This window comes from Nycticebus coucang, chromosome 17, assembly GCF_027406575.1.
Source record: "Nycticebus coucang isolate mNycCou1 chromosome 17, mNycCou1.pri, whole genome shotgun sequence".
NCBI classification, from domain to species: Eukaryota; Metazoa; Chordata; class Mammalia; order Primates; family Lorisidae; genus Nycticebus; species Nycticebus coucang.
In genome coordinates, this window is record NC_069796.1 from 50,560,651 (window position 1) to 50,577,081 (window position 16,431).

Below are 16,431 nucleotides of genomic sequence, written 5' to 3' on the forward strand. Positions count from 1 at the left end.
GAACTCCTGAATTTAGGCAATCCACCCACCTCAGCCTCCCAGAATGCTAGGATTACAGGCGTGAGCTATGGCACCTGGCCTTAGGGGCTTGTTCAACCTGCCTAAGACCCAGACCATCTTCAAGGACTTTAAATTGCTGAGCACAGGAACACAGATCACCAAGAATTTGCTGGTCTACACAGACTTCCCCAGTAGGGTGACCAAAATAGGTACTAGGACAGTGGTTCTCAACCTTCCTAATACCGTGGCCCTTTAATACAGTTCCTGTGGGTCGCGACCCACAGGTTGAGAACTGCTGTACTAGGATGTCACGAGCCCATTTGTTATTTTTGTTTTGTTTTGGTTTCGAGACAGCACCTTATTCTGTGCCCTGGGTAGAGTGCTGTGGCGTCATAGCTAACACCAACTTCAAACTCTTGGGCTCAAATGATCCTCTTGCCTCAGCCACCCAAGTAGTTGGGACTACAGGCACCTGCCACAGTGCCTGGCTATTTTTAGAGATTGGGGTCTTGCTCTTGTTCAAGCTGGCCTTGGGGACATGCAGGTCATGTCCTGAACTCCTGAGCTCAAGCAATCCACTTGCCTCAGCCTCCCAGAGTGCTAAGATTACAGGTGTGAGCCACCAAGCCAAGCCCACAAAGCCCATCTTTGAATGTGGCCTATCATTTGGGCTTGTGGCCACAACCATGAGGTTCAGTTCTATCTGACTATACCCCATCCAAAGATGTCATGTGGGCATGTGGGAGTCAGAAGCCTGGTCCCATGCCCCAGTCCCTCTCTTTGTTCAGGCTTTACCATATTCCCCCTCTGAAACCTGAGTAGGCTGACAGAAAACCCCCTTTCCCAGGCCAAAGAGGTTAGAGGAAACAGAATGAGTCTATACTACCTTCATGTGTCTAACTTAGCTTCTCTGCATTTTTTTTGTTTTGTTTTGCTCTGGTTGCTGATATATTTTGTGAGCTTTGTTTCTATGGTTGGATAATTTTTTTTTTTTTTAGATTAAAGTCTTTTCTTTTCCCCAGGCCAGAGTGCCAAGGTTCAGCCTAGCTCACAGCAACCTCAAACTTCTGGGTTCAAGTCACCCTCCTGCCTCAGCCTCCCGAGCAGCTGGGACTACAGGCACCTGCCACAACGCCTAGTTAACTTCTATTTTCAGTGGAGACCAGGTCTCACTCTTGCCAGGGATGGTCTCAAACTCCTGAGTTCAAGGGATCCTCCTGCCTCAGCCTCCCAGAGTACTAGGATTGCATGGTTGGAAAATCTTGAGACCCTGAAGGTCCTTAGGAATTCATTATTCCACCATTTTCCAAATTTGCCTTAGCTTTTACCCTGGGAGAGGCCTGGCGATCTGCACGTCAGCAAGTTCCTTATCGGATTTGGGATTCACTACTCACACCACAGCCTGCTCGTTTTACCAGCTGGCTCAAGGATGGCAGAAAGCCCATAGCTAGGAGCAGTCAGATGAGTGCCAGCTTGGGCTCTTGGCTATGTATGAGACTCTCCCAAATCATCTCATCTCTCTGGGTCTCATTGTTCCTACCAGTTTAATGGGGACAGCCACTGTAATCTTGCCTAATTTGTAGGGTCCTTGGGCTGGTTTTCCAGGGAGTGTGAAACAGGCTCAGTGGGAGAAGAGATTTGCACAAGGTCATCTGTCTGTTATATAGCAGGCTAGGGGATACAGCTGGGAACAACTTGTTGGGGGAGATGACATTCTAGTAAACAATGAAACCAGTAAATGAACCAGATAATCATGATAAAGGAAATAAATGGGTTTTCAAGAGTCAGGGCAAAGGTGTGCGTGTGTGTATGTGTGTGTGGTGGGGAGGTCTACCCAGAAAGGATGTCTCTGGTTGGGGGCAGTCCAGGAGGCCATGAAGGGGTGTCTCAAGCCCAGTGGTGGTACAGGCAGGAGGTCCTGTCAGGCCCAACTTGGGCGCCTCCCGGCCCCAAGAGGCGCGGCCGGCTCCGGTCTTTGTCTCCCACGTTCTGTCTGCTGCTTCTCTCAAACGCCAGAGCTGTTTCTTTTCCGACCCGGGAATAACTTGTTGGTTTCCCCTGGGCTTTATTTCCCTGGGGTCATCGCCTCGGGGACGCCCGGCAGCCGTTCAGGTCCTTGTGGGTCCTACATCTGACACCCCCACCCCGGCCCCCGCCCCCTACCCACTCGGAGACGGGGGTCAAAGGCAGCCCGCGTCACGTGGTCGCCGAGCAGCACCGAAACGGCCGGGAGAGCCGAGGGAGAATCCGGGTGGAAGCTGAGAAATCCAGCCCCGATAGCAGCGCCCGGTCCCTCCCCTACCCACGCCCCGGGGCGCTCGCCACACGCCTGCTGGCCGCCGGGCCTCTGGAGCTCATCTCCGACCCGCTCCCACGCGCCATCACGGGATCGAACCCCGCTCCTAGCGGCCACGATTCGGGAAGGTAGGCGCCAGGCAGGAGGGAGTAAGGGAAGACCGGCTGAGGGGTCCGGGGGTGCGGGTACGCCCCTCTGTGCTCCCCAGGCCGGAGGGGGCGAGGCAGCGCACCCTAACTTCCAGTCTTAAGGGAGACCCCCCCTTTCCCACCGCGGGACGTGGGGGAGGCAGCGAGCTGCCCCAGCGCAGTGCCGGGCTGGGACTGGGGGCTGGGCACCGGGAGGGAGGGGTGGGGGAGTAGAGCGAGCGGGAGGCGGAGCGGGCGGCGGCGGCTGCGGCGTGGGGCGGGGGTGGGAGCGGCGGCGGTGGCCGCGAAGGGGTTAACCCGGGCCGGGGACAGAGCCCGGAGGCGCACGCACTATCCGGGGGACCCAGGCGTCCTGCTGCTCGCCAGGAGCTCCCTTTCCGCGGGTGGTGCCCCAGCTGCAGCAGGTAGGAGGCCGGGAGGGCCCAGGGCCTGCCAGTCCCCTGTCTCCGAGCCGGCGGGGCCCGAGCCGGGCTTGCAGGCCGCACGGGGCCCGAGCGGCCGCCGGCGCAAGTTTGGTACGGGCGGGCGCCGGGCGGGCGCGTGGAGTCTGCGGGGCCCGGCGCACGGGGGTGGGAGGACAAAGCGGTGGGGGACCGGGCGGGCCGAGGGCAGGCCGGGATGCAGGCGAGGGCAGCGCGGCAGCTGTAGGTCACGGATAATGTCACTCACGAGGAATGCCCCCTCCCCCTCCCCTGCTCCAGAACAGGGGAAACTTTTGTCTAGCGAGGGAGGGGGTTAGAGGCCGGGTCCTGGCTTCCGGCAGGGTAAGGCAGCCGGACCGGTTTTCTTCTGGGTTCTGAGCGGCCTGGTCTCTAAGTATCCCCTACCTCAATTTCTGGAGAGAGAGGATTCCCTCCTTTAGAAGCTGCTCTTAAAGCTCTGGGATAGGAGTGAGGAAGGGGCGCCGGTGGGACGGGTGGGCCCTGGAACCGGCCAGGAATCTGGGGACTGGCCTCCTGGCTCTTTCCCAGATTCGATTACCTGGAGCTTTGCCAGGTTCAGGGGATAGAGCCCCACATCCTGCACACCCCGCTGTCTTCCCTCCCGCCACAGGAGAACATTCAGAATGGCCTGGGACAGTATTGTCCTCTGGTCTGAGGTTCGGAGGGTCCTAAGTGTTTGTCACTTCCCAGTTGTGTAACCTTGAGCTAATTCCTTACCTTGCCTTTAGCCTCAGTTTCTTTAGCTATAAAATGTGTGAAGTATTTGCCAGAGTAAGGATAAGAGGAGTCTTGGTACCTCAGTAAATAATGGCTTGGTTTATATTCAACAGGTATTGTATGTTTACCATGTGTCAGGCACTGGCTAATTGCTTACTTACATTATCTTACTTAATTCTCCCACATTATTATTATTATTTTTGAGATAGCTTGGCTCTGTTGCCCAGGGGCTAGTGCGGTGGCATCATCATAGCTCACAGCAACCTCAAATTCTTGGGCTCAAGTGATCCACTTGCCTCAGCCTCCCAGAGTAGCTGGAACTATAGACACACACCACCGTGCCAGGCTAATTTTTCTATTTTTGTAGAGATGGGGTCTCAGTTTTGCTTAGGCTGGGACATTAAGTCACAGAATGGTAAGGATCACAGTGGTAGAAAGTGGTGAAGCTGGGATTTGACCTCCCTCTCCCAGCCTGTATCTCAAACTCAGGTTTCTGCAAGGTCTCACTGTAACCTTGCCATGTTTCATTTTCAGTTGAAATTATATGGACATCTGCCCTCCTCCCCCATTACCCTTATCCCCAGGTGATGCTCCCTTTTTCCTGGTATTTGTTCTGGGTGAGGTCTTATGCTCTTGGCTCTTACTAGTGTGGGCAGCTGGAGCTGGAGGGGAGGTTAGTGTGAGCCTGGGCTTGGAGCTCTGTGATGGTTCAAGTTCTGTTGCTGGCTGCGTCTGTGGCAGAAACACTCTCCCAGTCCGGGTGGTGCAGGGAGGAGCCCATCTCCCTGGCTCCAATTGGGGACAGCTGGTGGCTTTGTCAACATGCCTCTCCCTAGCATCCATGGATGGGAAAACCTTTCATTTCCATTCAGACCAGGTCACTTTCAGATCAGCAGGGGGCAGAGGTAGGGCTAAGAAGTAGAGCTCTTGGGCAGATGAGAGCTTTAAAGCCAGGGGATTTATACTGCAGGGGTGCTCTTATGTGACTAGCAATGGCAGAGTCCTCATTGCTAACTAATGGGTGGGTCTAGATGCTCCAGCCCCTAAGGTCTTTGAAAACAGTAATGGAGGATGGACTTTGGGCAGTGTCAGGATTGCAAAATCCTAATGGAGAATGAGTGTATGTACAGGTTCCTAGCTGAGTGTAGCTGGCACAGTGTCAGGCACCCCATAGGCCCTCAGTAAATATCCCATGTGTGAGTGCATGGGGCGATTAAGACTGCTGCTGGCTTTTACACCCTGGGCCAGCCCAATCTTTTGGTGGGAGTGACATCTTTTGACAACTGATCAGGTTGTGATTGGGGGCCTTTTAACAATGGAAAACAAGGCCAGATGCTGTGGCTCGTGTCTATAATCCTAGCACTCTGGGAGACTGAGTTGGGAGGATTTCTTGAGTTTAGGAGTTCAAGACCAGCCTAAGCAAGAGCAAGACTCCGCCTCTACTAAAAAAGGAAAAATAAGCTAGGTGTTTTGACGGGTACCTGTAGTTACAGCTATCTGGGAGGCTGAGGCAGGAGGATCACTTGAACCCAGAAGTTTGAGGTTGCTGTGAGCTAGGCTGATGTCATGGTCCTCCAGAGTGAGACTGTCTCAAAAAAGGAAAAGAAATTGCTATTTAATTAATGACCCCTTAAAACAGTGGTTCTCAACCTTCCTAATGCCACAGCCCTTTGATACAGTTCCTGTGGGTCATGACCCACAGATTGAGAACCACTGCTTTTAAGGCGTAAAACCTAGGCCAAGGGAGAGTGTAGTGGGTAGGGGTAGATAATGACAGAAGTTCTTGGGGGAGGAAAGTTTGTGCATTAAATCTCATAGCCCTGACTGCTCCGAGGGCTATTCCAGCCCTGTCTGGGATTTTCAGGGTTTGTAGGCTTTTCCTGGGCCCTGGGAAAGAGGGCCCTCCTGAGTTGAGCGTTCACTGTCAGCTTATAAGCACAAGCGTGGAAATTCACTACTTTGCTGGACATTGAGGGGACTCAGAAAAGTAGGGGATTGAGTGGAGGGTCTGGAAGGCTGAAAAGGTTCCTGAGGAATGGAGTTGTCCCTTGTCATGTGGTCAGATTCTTCTTGTCATTGTGATCAGAGCAGGAGAGACCTCTGGGGGAATCAACAGGCAAAGGGAGGGCACCGGTAAGCAGGAGAAGAAGATGGGTAGTGAGCCTCCGGTCACAAGGAGGTATGCAAGGAAGAGTTTTGCAATCACAAGTAGAGGAAGTGGTCAAGAATTTGAAGTCAAGAATTTGAACTTTGCATATCAGCAACTTAGAAATGGGCTCTGATCTCAGCAGCCCAAAGCTCTCTCTGTCTGGGTTTTGGACCTACTTGACCATGCTTTGGCCACACTTCCATGCTTTGGGACCAAAGCCAGGTCTACAAGTCTCTAGAGACTGGGCAGGCTTCTACTGGCTTGGAATTTGGTTTGGGGTATGGCTTGAAATATCTGCACTGTTTGGAGCACTTGGACATTCTTTACTTGAAATGGAATGTTAGGGTAATTTGTTAAATATGTATGGAAAATGTCTGTGGCCAGGGGTGACAGGGGACATAAAATCCGGTGAGGTGCTATTGGATTCTGACTGGAGAGGCTTCTGGTCTGATGGGGGAGGGAAGACAGTGACCCAGGTGATGGCAGTGAGGCAGGATGTGATCATTGATAGATGGGCTTTAGAAGGTCAGTGGAGGGAAGAGCTGTCTGGTTGTTAATGTCAGCAGGGCTTCCTGGAAAAGGAAGTGTTTGTGAGGATGGAGGCTATGGGGGAGCATTGGCAGATAAGATTGGGTTGTGGGAGCCTGCAGTGTCCTGCTCTGGAGTTTGGATTTTATTCTGTAGCGATAGAGAGGACAGAGGGTTGTAAGTAGCTTGTTGACGTGATGCCTGTTACTGTGCCTTGTGTCAGGCACTGTGCCAGGCTCTTTACAGACACTCCATTGAAATCTCACAATACCCTGCAAAGTAGCTGTTGCTGCTGCCGCTGTCATTGGTAACCCGTGTCCCATTTTCAGATGGGGAAACAGAGGCTTAAAGGGTGGACTCACTTACAGAGCTTGAATTTGAACCCAGGCCTGAACTATTTTTGCCCTATTGTGTTGCTTCTCTCAGAGGCATGCGGCCAGAGATGGTGGCAAGACTGGAAGGTTGAAAACAGCCCAGAAATGCTGCTTGTCATGGTCCAGCAGAGAGCTCACCAAAGTCCGACTCTGGCAGTGGGATTGAGATGAGAGGACAAGGAGGATGCAGGATTTTGTAACTGTCTTGGGGATTTGGGGTCATCAAAGGTGGTCTGAGGTTTGGGGAAGGACACTTTAGGGGCAGTATGACTGCTTTTAAATCCCTGAAAAGCTCTCTGTGGGCAGAGGGCTTAGTCCAGACAGCAAGGATGACAGTTCCAGGGCAGCAAACTGGGAAGTAAGCTACCCGGGGAGGAGGCCAGTGCTGTGTTGCTGAAGATATGCAAAGAGATGGGAGAGCTACAGCAGGTGCAGGAGGATGCACCAGTACGGTTGGGCCGGGGTGACCTCTCTCAGTTCCCTTTTCACCTGTGAATCTCAGCTTTTGGGTGGTGCCTGGCCTTTCATCCCCTGCTTTTCTCATAGCTTCAAGGCTGTCCTTCCTGCACATCTTGGGAAGTTACATGCTGCCTGGCATGCAGATCTCTGTCTGGGAAAGTCCTCGTTCTGGGCAATGCACTTGGCCCAGCTGACCTTTGAGGGGCCCCTTAGGGATGTTTGGAGTAGTGGCCAGAGCCTGAGCTGCTGGGGACTGTGGTTTCACAGAGAGCTTGAACCTTCTGCTTCCATTTTCAGGCCTGTGAAATGGGGTCAGTCTCTCTTTCCTCAAGTGTGAGGAAATAAGGCTGAGTCATGAATCAGGCTGAATCAGTAGGGGATGGGGGAAAGGGCTGGTGGGTTGTGAATTTGAAAGTGAGGAGCGGGGCAGGGGTGGAAGTGGGATGGCAAGGTTGGTCCTCTCCTTTCCCACAGATGAGGTTAAAGGGGGGGTCTCTGAGAGTCACCAGCAAAGCTTTCTCTGCCTGTGGGGTTCTTACAAGCTTTGCCTATCAGCTTCTGTTGTGGAGGTTTGGATCTCTTTGGAGCTCCTGGAAGGGTGGATGTTTTGGGGGCAGAGATCTTGGACCATGTGACCTCAGGGCGAGAGGCAGTCTGCCACCAAAGCTCTTATCTAGATGGAAGAGAGTTTGTGCTAAGTTGCCTCCTGGCCCTTTTTATTCAGTCAGCCCTATTTCTTGGATTATTCTAATTTTAAAATGTGTATGGCAAGTAAGATTTGCTTATTTGAGGGCAAGGGTTGGGAGCTACCTGCTGTGTTACTGCAGTCTCTCAACTCCCATTCTCTCTTACCCCTCAAGGAGGACGGTCCTCTTTCCTCCTCCCTGGCTGTGTTCCTGACCCTTCCTGCCGCCACATCTGTTCATGGCAGGGATGCTGTAACCCAGTCACTTCCCCCTCATCCACCCAAAATCCTCCCCTGCCAGTGCCACCTCTTAGGAGCAGTCATTCCTATTTCCCCTCCTTCATGTGTGCAGAACCTGTCATCTGGACCTCCCTCAGAGCCTTTTCACTTCTGGCTTTAAACTGTAAGTTCCTTAAAAGCACATGCCCTCTCTTCTAGGCTTCATGCTGTGCATGTAGGGGCTACATGTGGCCCATTTCCAGTGGTGTGTGCAGCATTGCTGAGTGGAGTTAGGAGTCCTGGCAAATCCCAGTTCTGCTACCATTAGCTGTCTGATCTAGGGCACATACCTAAATTTCTCTGAACATTAGTTTTTTCAACAGCAGGATGGGTGTAATGACTGTTCTGCTTTGGCAGGAAGATTGAGTGAGTAAGTGCTTGACATAGTGAGGGCCCAGTAAATAGAAGCTGTTTAAAGATAACAATGGTTATGAATACTGTTTATAGCCAGGAGGTGATCTGTCCTTTTAGAGATGGAGGGAAGAATCCCCAGAATTTGTTTTTGAACTTTCTGCCTGATGACCTGAGATGGCGTATAGACTTGAGGAAACTGAGGCCCGGAAAGAGAGGGCAATTTGCATGGGGTGCGAGAGTTGCTGGCCTCATCTAGGAAGCCGGCAGGATTTCCTCTTTTTGTTACACCTCTGCTTTTCCTTTTCTCTCCTGTCATCAAGTTTCACAGGCTCAGTCTCCTCACTGGTGATGTGTGAAGGTGTCTAAGGCATGCACCACCTAAGTTGGGCTGGCTGGAAGGCCTCTCCTAGCTGGTGGCCCTGGAGCTGCCGTCATAGCCAGGGACCCTCACCCTAGACTGCATGTGCTCCCACCCAGCCTCCTTGTTCCCTGTGATGGCGGAGAGGATGGTGGCAGGGCTCAGTCTTGCAGCAGGTATCTAGGAGGTCCAGACAGATCAAAAGTTAGGAGTTAAGCTCTGACCCATATGATCTGGGGTCAAATCCCTGCTGGGTGACTTCCTGCTTGTGGGAACTCTGGTTAGCTGTTTAGTTCTTCATCAGTATAAAGGGAATAATAATTGTCCTTATCTCACAAGATATAAAAGGGTAATGCAGGGAAGATGCTTAACTATGAGCCCAGTCCATCTTAGTATTGATTATTGCTGTAGTCATTGTTATTGTTGACTAAGGAGCTCATTTAATCTCACAACAGCAGGGGGGAGATAGGCACTCTTATCATCCCCTTTTAGCAGATGTGTCAAGCAAGGCTTAGGGACATGGGTGGTTCATCCTGGAGAAGTTTAGACTCAAGGGATTACAGTCAAGGTCTATGGCTTTCTGAGGGACTGCTCTGGCCAGAAGAAGTGGCCTTGTTCTTTGAGGCACCAGAAGGTAAATCCAGTGGTTAGATGGCCAGTGGAGACTAACTTCAACTCAGTGTAATGAGGAAACTTGGAAAAAAATCAGAGTAAGCCAAGCTGGAGGGGTTGTGTTTAGAAGAGAGCGAGCTCCCTGTTTCTGGAGGTGGGAACAGAATCCTGGAGCTCACATGATTAAGATGTGGTATGGATTCTGGCTTCGTTCAGACCTGAGGTCTGGCTCTGTAAGGGAGGGCTTGGACTCTCATCCTCCGCAGGCTGGCTACAGATTGGCTTGCCTGGGCAGGTGCTGGGCTGGGGTTAGGTTTACTGTAGTCTTGCTCAGCGGCAGCCACCTCTGGCTTACACCACTGCCTTGCAAATGCTACCTGTCCAGGCAGAGGCCAGGTGAGGAGAAATGAAAGTCGTCATAGGAGGGCCTTTACTCATGCTGTGTCCTCTCCCTGTGTTCCCTCCTGTCTTGCTCCTGGGCAACTCCTGCTGATGCTTTTATAGGAGTATAACAATCTTGTGATACAGTGATGGGGTACATGATTTTAGGAGGCATTGCTGAGGCAAACCCCATTGAGGAAGGCAGGATTGGGGATCTGGAAAAGTGTGAGAAATTTTGTGGGTGGACAAGAATGTTTTCCAGGAACATATGACCTCTGTTCTGGGGCTGGAGTCAGAGTGTGGGCCCTGTCTTAAAGAGTGGGCTGCTGGCGGTGCGGGTGTGCCAGTGCACACGTGTGTGAGTACACTGGCCAGGTGTGAAGGCTGAGGGGCCTTAGTTGTCACCAATCCAGTAGTTTTTTCTTTTTCTTTGTTTTCTTCCCCCTTTCCACTTTTTTTTTTTTTTTTGTAGAGACAGAGTTTTACTTTATTGCCCTCGGTAGAGTGCTGTGGCGTCACACAGCTCACAGCAACCTCCAGCTCCTGGGCTTAGGCGATTCTCCTGCCTCAGCCTCCCGAGTAGCTAGGACTACAGGCGCCCGCCACAACGCCTGGCTATTTTTTGGTTTGCAGTTCAGCTGGGGCTGGGTTTGAACCCGCCACCCTCGGTATATGGGGCCGGCGCCTTACCGACTGAGCCACAGGCGCCGCCCCCCCCTTTCCACTTGTTGCAGAGTGTCTTCCGGTCACCAGCTACTGAACAAGCTGGGATGGAACGGGTCCCTCTGCCAGGCTTGCTTTCCCTCCTGTTTTCGAAGCTGGTAAAACACTAGCTGCTCTCCAGACGCAATCCCAGGAGGTTGAGTAGTTTTAAGTATCTCAATAATTTTAATGACGATGATTATACTGACTGCTCCCATTTATTGATAGCATATAAATGCTTACTGGGCACTTCCATGTCACCTTGTCTGGAATAATCCCTATAGCAATTCTTCTATAAGGTAGGCATCCATTTTAGAGTTGAAAATACCACCGCTGTTGGGCGGCGCCTGTGGCTCAGTGAGTAGGGCACCGGCCCCATATGCCGAGGGTGGCGGGTTCAAACCCGGCCCTGGCCAAAACTGCAACAACAACAACAAAAAAAAATAGCCGGGCGTTGTGGCGGGCGCCTGTAGTCCCAGCTACTCGGGAGGCTGAGGCAAGAGAATCGCGTAAGCCCAGGAGTTGGAGGTTGCTGTGAGCTGTGTGAGGCCACGGCACTCTACCGAGGGCCATAAAGTGAGACTCTGTCTCTTAAAAAAAAAAAAAAAAAGAAAATACCACCGCTGTACAGCTATAAGGTGGTAGATCTTATTCTGTAGGGGTACTTAGAAATATGATCTCATTGGAAGAAGGGCAGAGGGGGATTGTCATAGAACGTGGATCAGGCACAACTTAGATGGGTTTTCTAGAGATGTTCCCAAATATATAGTCTATCAAATGAGAGAATAGGCTGACAGTGTGTGTGTGTGTGGGGAGGCAGCTGATGGGATTGTTTAGGGGTGTTTAGGCCTTCAGCCTCCAAGTTGGTGCCTCCACTGCAGGTATTATTATTCTTCAGGTTCAGATGGGCCATCCGAGGTTCAAAGAGATTCAGTGGCAAGATAAAGATTCCATAGCTGGGGGCGGCGCCTGTGGCTCAAGGAGTAGGGCACTGGTCCCATATGCCGGAGGTGGCGGGTCCAAACCCAGCCCTGGCCAAAAATCACACACACAAAAAAAAAGATTCCATAGCTGGGGTGAAAGATCAAATCAGAGAGAGAAAAGCACATCTCCTGTGGTTCTAGCAGAAGAGGGTGTAAGGTTCAAGATCAGAACCCAAAGTCCACTCTGCTGTTCTTTCCTGCCTCAGTATCCCCAACCTGCTGCCCAGGAGGCCAAGGGCCTCCCTGACATCACGTGGGAACCTCTTCATCTCCCAGTTAGGGCACCGATACCCAGAGAGGAGCAGGGATGTGACCATAGGCACAGATTGTCAGAGTTTCAGTGAGACCAGAACCCAGAATTGCCTCTGTTCAGACCAGGGAAGGATTTGTTTCCCCAAAACTATTCTGCCCCACCCCATCTTTGGCAGTGGGTAGCTGCAGCCCTTAGGGTAGCCCAGAGCAGTGCTGGGGGCAGAGATAGTGGGGGTGCCCTGGGTGAAGGCTGCCAAGAAGGGGTGGGGCAGCTTCAAGAGGAAGAACTTCAAGAAGCCCAAATGTATTTTTTAGGTCCTAAGAGGATATTTGGAACAATGGAAGTGGGATGGGGGAAGTTGGACTGGGATGGGGGAAGTTGGAAAAGGGCTTCTTGATATCCTTAAAAAAAACCTAGAGGCTTTAGATTTGACTTTTGTTTCTCCAAAGGATGTTTATGTAACTTCCTGAAAGCAGGATCCCAGAGCTCTGCGAGGTTTGTCAGGTACCATTGGGAAGGACTTGATCGGGTAGTCTCCCTTTTATAGTTGGTTAAGTGGAGGCTGCGAGGTGAGAAGGGCCTGGCTGAGCTTGCAAAGGCAGCAGAAGGCCTGGGTCTTGCCAAGCCTTGCAAGGGGCTGTTCAACTTGACTTAGCCCTTAGACCCACCCCACTGGCATGGAGGCTGGGCAGGGGCTATGGAGGGATCCTCCTTGGAAACGCTTGCTGCCGAGGTTGGGGCAAGGCCAGGTCTGGTCTCCAGCGAGGTGGGCTCACTGGTGGGGAGAAGGCCGAGATGGTGCGCTTGGTGATGCCACCCCCATCCAGATGCGGGGCCCAGCTGTGCATTGTCTGCCTAGCAGCGGGGAGCTGTGCATCACACCCAGTGGGTACAGGGGTGCAGACCATTGTGTGTTGTGATTCATTCTGTTCTCCCAGCCCTGAGGGATGACTATGCCCTGATCCTCAATTCATGCCCACGCCTGTGGATGAAGGCTGTTATGGGTTTGGGCTCTAAGTTTGAAGAAATGTGGGGCCCCAGAGGGCCTGAAGGTCTTCTCCCTCTACCACCACCTTTCTCTTGAGTCTCTCATGATCTTGACCTGTTCATTCCCATGGGTGTGGGGGTCTGTGAGCCTGAAGTCAGGTGTGACATTTAGTAGGCATTTCTGTGCTTGCTTTTTCTGAAGAAAGAGTCCTTTGACTCCATCAGGTTGTCAGAAGACTGGGTGTCCCTGTGAATGCTGACAGGTGGCTGTATGTGCTGCAGGGTGGAGAGAATGTGGAAACAAAGTAGCCTGGTGGCAGTGTAGCAGTGATGTGGTGTCAGAGACCTACTGTTCCTTCTGAGCCAGTTCCTCCACTTAAGAGCTGTGTGACCTTGAGTAAGTTATTTGCCTGTGTTTCAGTTCCTCATTTGTAAAATGGGAATAATAATGTTTATTTTATGGGATTATAATTAGACTTTTAGATAAGATAATGAATGTAAATAACTTCTCTTGTACCTGGTATAAAGTAACCTCTTGGTAAAAGTTTGCTATTATTATTAGTGCTAGCACGGCTGCTCATTTGCTTTGTATATATCCTGTAAGTGCTTTATCATGGAGTCTTTGTTCCTACCCTTGGATCTGCACTCTGTGTTGGGCTTCCCAGGAGCTGTAGGACAAGGTTGGAGAGCAGGGTACACAGGGGAGGGAGGGAAACCCTTTCTGCATTCTGGGACTCCCTAGCCCAGGCCCTCCTTAGCTCTGTCCTGAGGCAGGGTTATGTAACCAGCAGGCCTGGCCAGGCAGGATTTTCAGTCTCCTTTGTCCCTCCATTGTCTCTTCCTCTCCCTCTCCTCCATGGAGCTGTTAGCTGACCCATTCCTCAAGCTCCAGGGATGAAATCGGACCTGAGCTATTCTGCCACTACCGATTGATTTAGTCTGATGTTTGCTGGGCTGGCAGCCCCTCCTCTTGCACCCTGGAGACAGAACAGAGCTGATACCTTTGGTGCCTCCTTTTTTGGGGGGCAAAGCAGGTCCTCTAGAAGGCTTGGTAGGACCAGGAAGCTCCTGCCCATGAGCCCTGTAGGTATACCCTACTCCCTACCCAGGATTCCTTCCCTGGAAAGGCAGCCCAGCTTCAATGCCTCCTCTCCGAAGAAGCCTTCCCTAAAACCTCAGCTGTAAGGAACTGGCCCCTACTGAGCTCCACGGTGTGTTCTCTGTTCCTTTTAAGAAAACAAGAGGTCACAAACTGGCAGGCCACCATCTGCCCTATGGGCAGATTTTGTTTGGCCCATGCCAGATATTGAGCTGGTTGCCAATGGGAGGTTTTACATAAAAATCCAGACTTCAGACTTTACTTCAAAAGTTGGAAACTAGGAAATTCTTGAGCCCATACTCTGCTGGTGATGAGGCATGTATGCTCCACTTTTCCCCATCCCCAGCTACTTCATATACTTACGTGGTTTTTCAGGTCCTTGGAGGCATCTAAGTTTGCAGCCCTGTCCTTTAAGGTATGGACTGCTTTCTCTTTTGTGTTGTTTCTTTGTGGGCAGTGGGGAGTGGAGGCTGACTCACTTCTGTGTCTCTGGAAGCCTTGTGCATAGGCACAGGGCTCTGTACTGAGCAGGAGCATAATAAATGCTTCCTGTGTGAAGGAAGGCATGGCAGCAGTCTGTCCCTGCCAGCTGTGAAGGTTCCATTTACTAGAGGACGCTGGATCAGCCTGCCCTGTGGTCCTGGCATCCTGCCCCCAGATAAGCTCTGGCTGCTTAGCCACTGACCCAGGCAGCTTCTTAAGCTGTGGATAAAACAGTGCCTGAAAGTGTCGCCTCCGTGCTGCAGTGTAACCAAAGGAGAGGACCAAGAGGATCATTTCACCTGCAGCTGTCTCCAGGTTGCATTCTCCTAGGGGGCTTGCAGGAGTTTAGGGGAAGGGAGGACTGGGCTTAGTAGCCTTCAGAGGTTATTGGGTCCAGACCTCTGTGTCCTGGGGCAGAGGCTGAAGGAGTATGGATCAATTCAGATGTTCATTAATCATAGGCTTTTCTTTTCTTTTTTTTTGAGACAGAGTCTCACTCTGTCACCCTGGGTAGGGTACTGTGGCCTCATTGTAGCTCACAGCAACCTTGAACTTTTGGGCTCAGGCAATTCTCTTGCCTCAGCCTTCTGAGTAGCTGGAACTACAGGTGCTCACCACAATGCCTGGCTGGTTTTTCTGTTAGTAGAGACTGGGGTCTCACTTTTGCTCAGGCTGGTCTCAAACTCCTGAGCTCAAGCGATCCACTTGGCTCTGCCTCCCAGAATGCTAGGATTACAGGTGTAAGCCCACCATTTGCCTTTTTTTTTTTTGCAGTTTTTGGCCAGGGCTGCGTTCGAACCCGCCACCTCTGGCATATGGGGCCGGCGCCCTACTCCTTTGAGTCACAGGCACTGCCCCCCTTTGCCTTTCTTGATTCTCCTTCCAGAGTATGTTACTTTATCCATCAGCTCCTTTGTCTAGTTGACCATTCAAAATTTGTATGACTCTTTTAATTGAAATCTTAACTATCCCTCGGGGCCTGATAAAATGTTCCTCCTAGAGATCTTAGGGGAGAGGTTGCAATAGTTCTGGGTGTAAGAAAAACCCAGGAAGCTTGCAAAAAGTAAATGCAGATTTCTATCTCGTTTCTCCCCTTCCCGTTCCCTATTCCTTCTGTCTAGGCTGCAGGCGTGTCCAACCTTTTTTTTTTTCTGCTGTACCTTAGAAGAAGAAGAAGAGTTGTCTTTGGGCCGCACATTAAAAACACAAACACTAACAAATGACGATGAGCAAAAAAAAGGTCCACGTGTAATTTTGGCCATATCTGGACATCATAGATAAGCAAAACAGGCCTCAGATAATCTGCATGCGGCCTATGGGCTGCAGGTTGGACACCCCTGGTTTAGGGTCTTACCTTCCCCTCCCCCCAGAAGATTCAGACCTGGAGTGCTATAGATCATGCCTTGAGGACCCTGTCTTAGTGCACAGAGCCCAGAGCTGGTCGGGAGGACCTGGGTGGCCATGTGCTGGGTGACATCAACATGCCTCTTCTCTCTGGGCTTCCTTTTGTCCTCCATGCTAATGCTGGGTTACTCCCTGTTGTTGTGGCTGAGGTCCTTGTTATCCTTCGGAAGGATAACAGGAGATCAGGGCAGGTGCCAGTATCTGGGTAGGGTAAGCGCTGCCAGTCCTGGCCCTCATATGGCCATGTCCAGAGGGGTTTCAAGCTCACATTGGGTAACTGCTTGGGAGAGGAGTACTCCGATCCAGGGGAGAGAGCAGGTTGGAAGCTTGTATCAAAGCGGGCAGGGGCTGTGCCCTGCTATCAGGCCCACAGGGGAGCCTGGCCTGTGTGGCTTATCCACCTGGCTGTAGGTTGAGGGGCTCCCCTACTGCATCTCAGGCAGGCTGAGATATCAAGTGCAGGCCTTAACAAGCTTTTTACAGCTGTGTGAAGTGCAATACACAGAGGGAGGAGACTTTCCTGATGTCACATATGAGTGGGTATAAAGTTAGACTGGGACCCCAGGTCTTCTTAATCTTGGCCAGGTGCTCCTTTGGCCCCATCTTCCTCTGTAGGGGCAGTGACAGATCACCCTGCTGGGACAGCCATCTCATTGTCTGTGACCACCTGGTTAGAGCCTGGAAAAGTAAACCATGGTCACGGCTGCCCTGGAGGCATGAAACCTGTTGGGTGTGC

The 16,431-nt window shown here is 51.7% G+C and overlaps 1 protein-coding gene and 1 non-coding gene across 5 annotated transcripts in view; one reads left to right on the forward strand and one right to left on the reverse strand.

Annotated features, from left to right (window-relative positions):
• Positions 1–2,130: 2,130 nt before the first annotated feature.
• The window catches only part of NDST1 (N-deacetylase and N-sulfotransferase 1), a 67,078-nt gene continuing 52,777 nt past the window's right edge, over positions 2,131–16,431 (forward strand). For 2 of the 4 annotated variants that reach the window (XM_053566341.1, XM_053566339.1), the window contains exon 1: positions 2,131–2,424. The gene's annotated coding sequence lies outside the window, so the exon portion shown is untranslated. Of the gene's footprint in view, positions 2,425–2,708; positions 2,850–16,431 lie in introns of those variants that run through there. The other 2 variants (XM_053566340.1, XM_053566338.1) reach the window with 2 other exon arrangements.
• Positions 10,508–10,646, reverse strand: LOC128569424 (small nucleolar RNA SNORA7). The gene has a single exon (XR_008375374.1). It is a non-coding gene; the product is annotated as a small nucleolar RNA SNORA7 (small nucleolar RNA).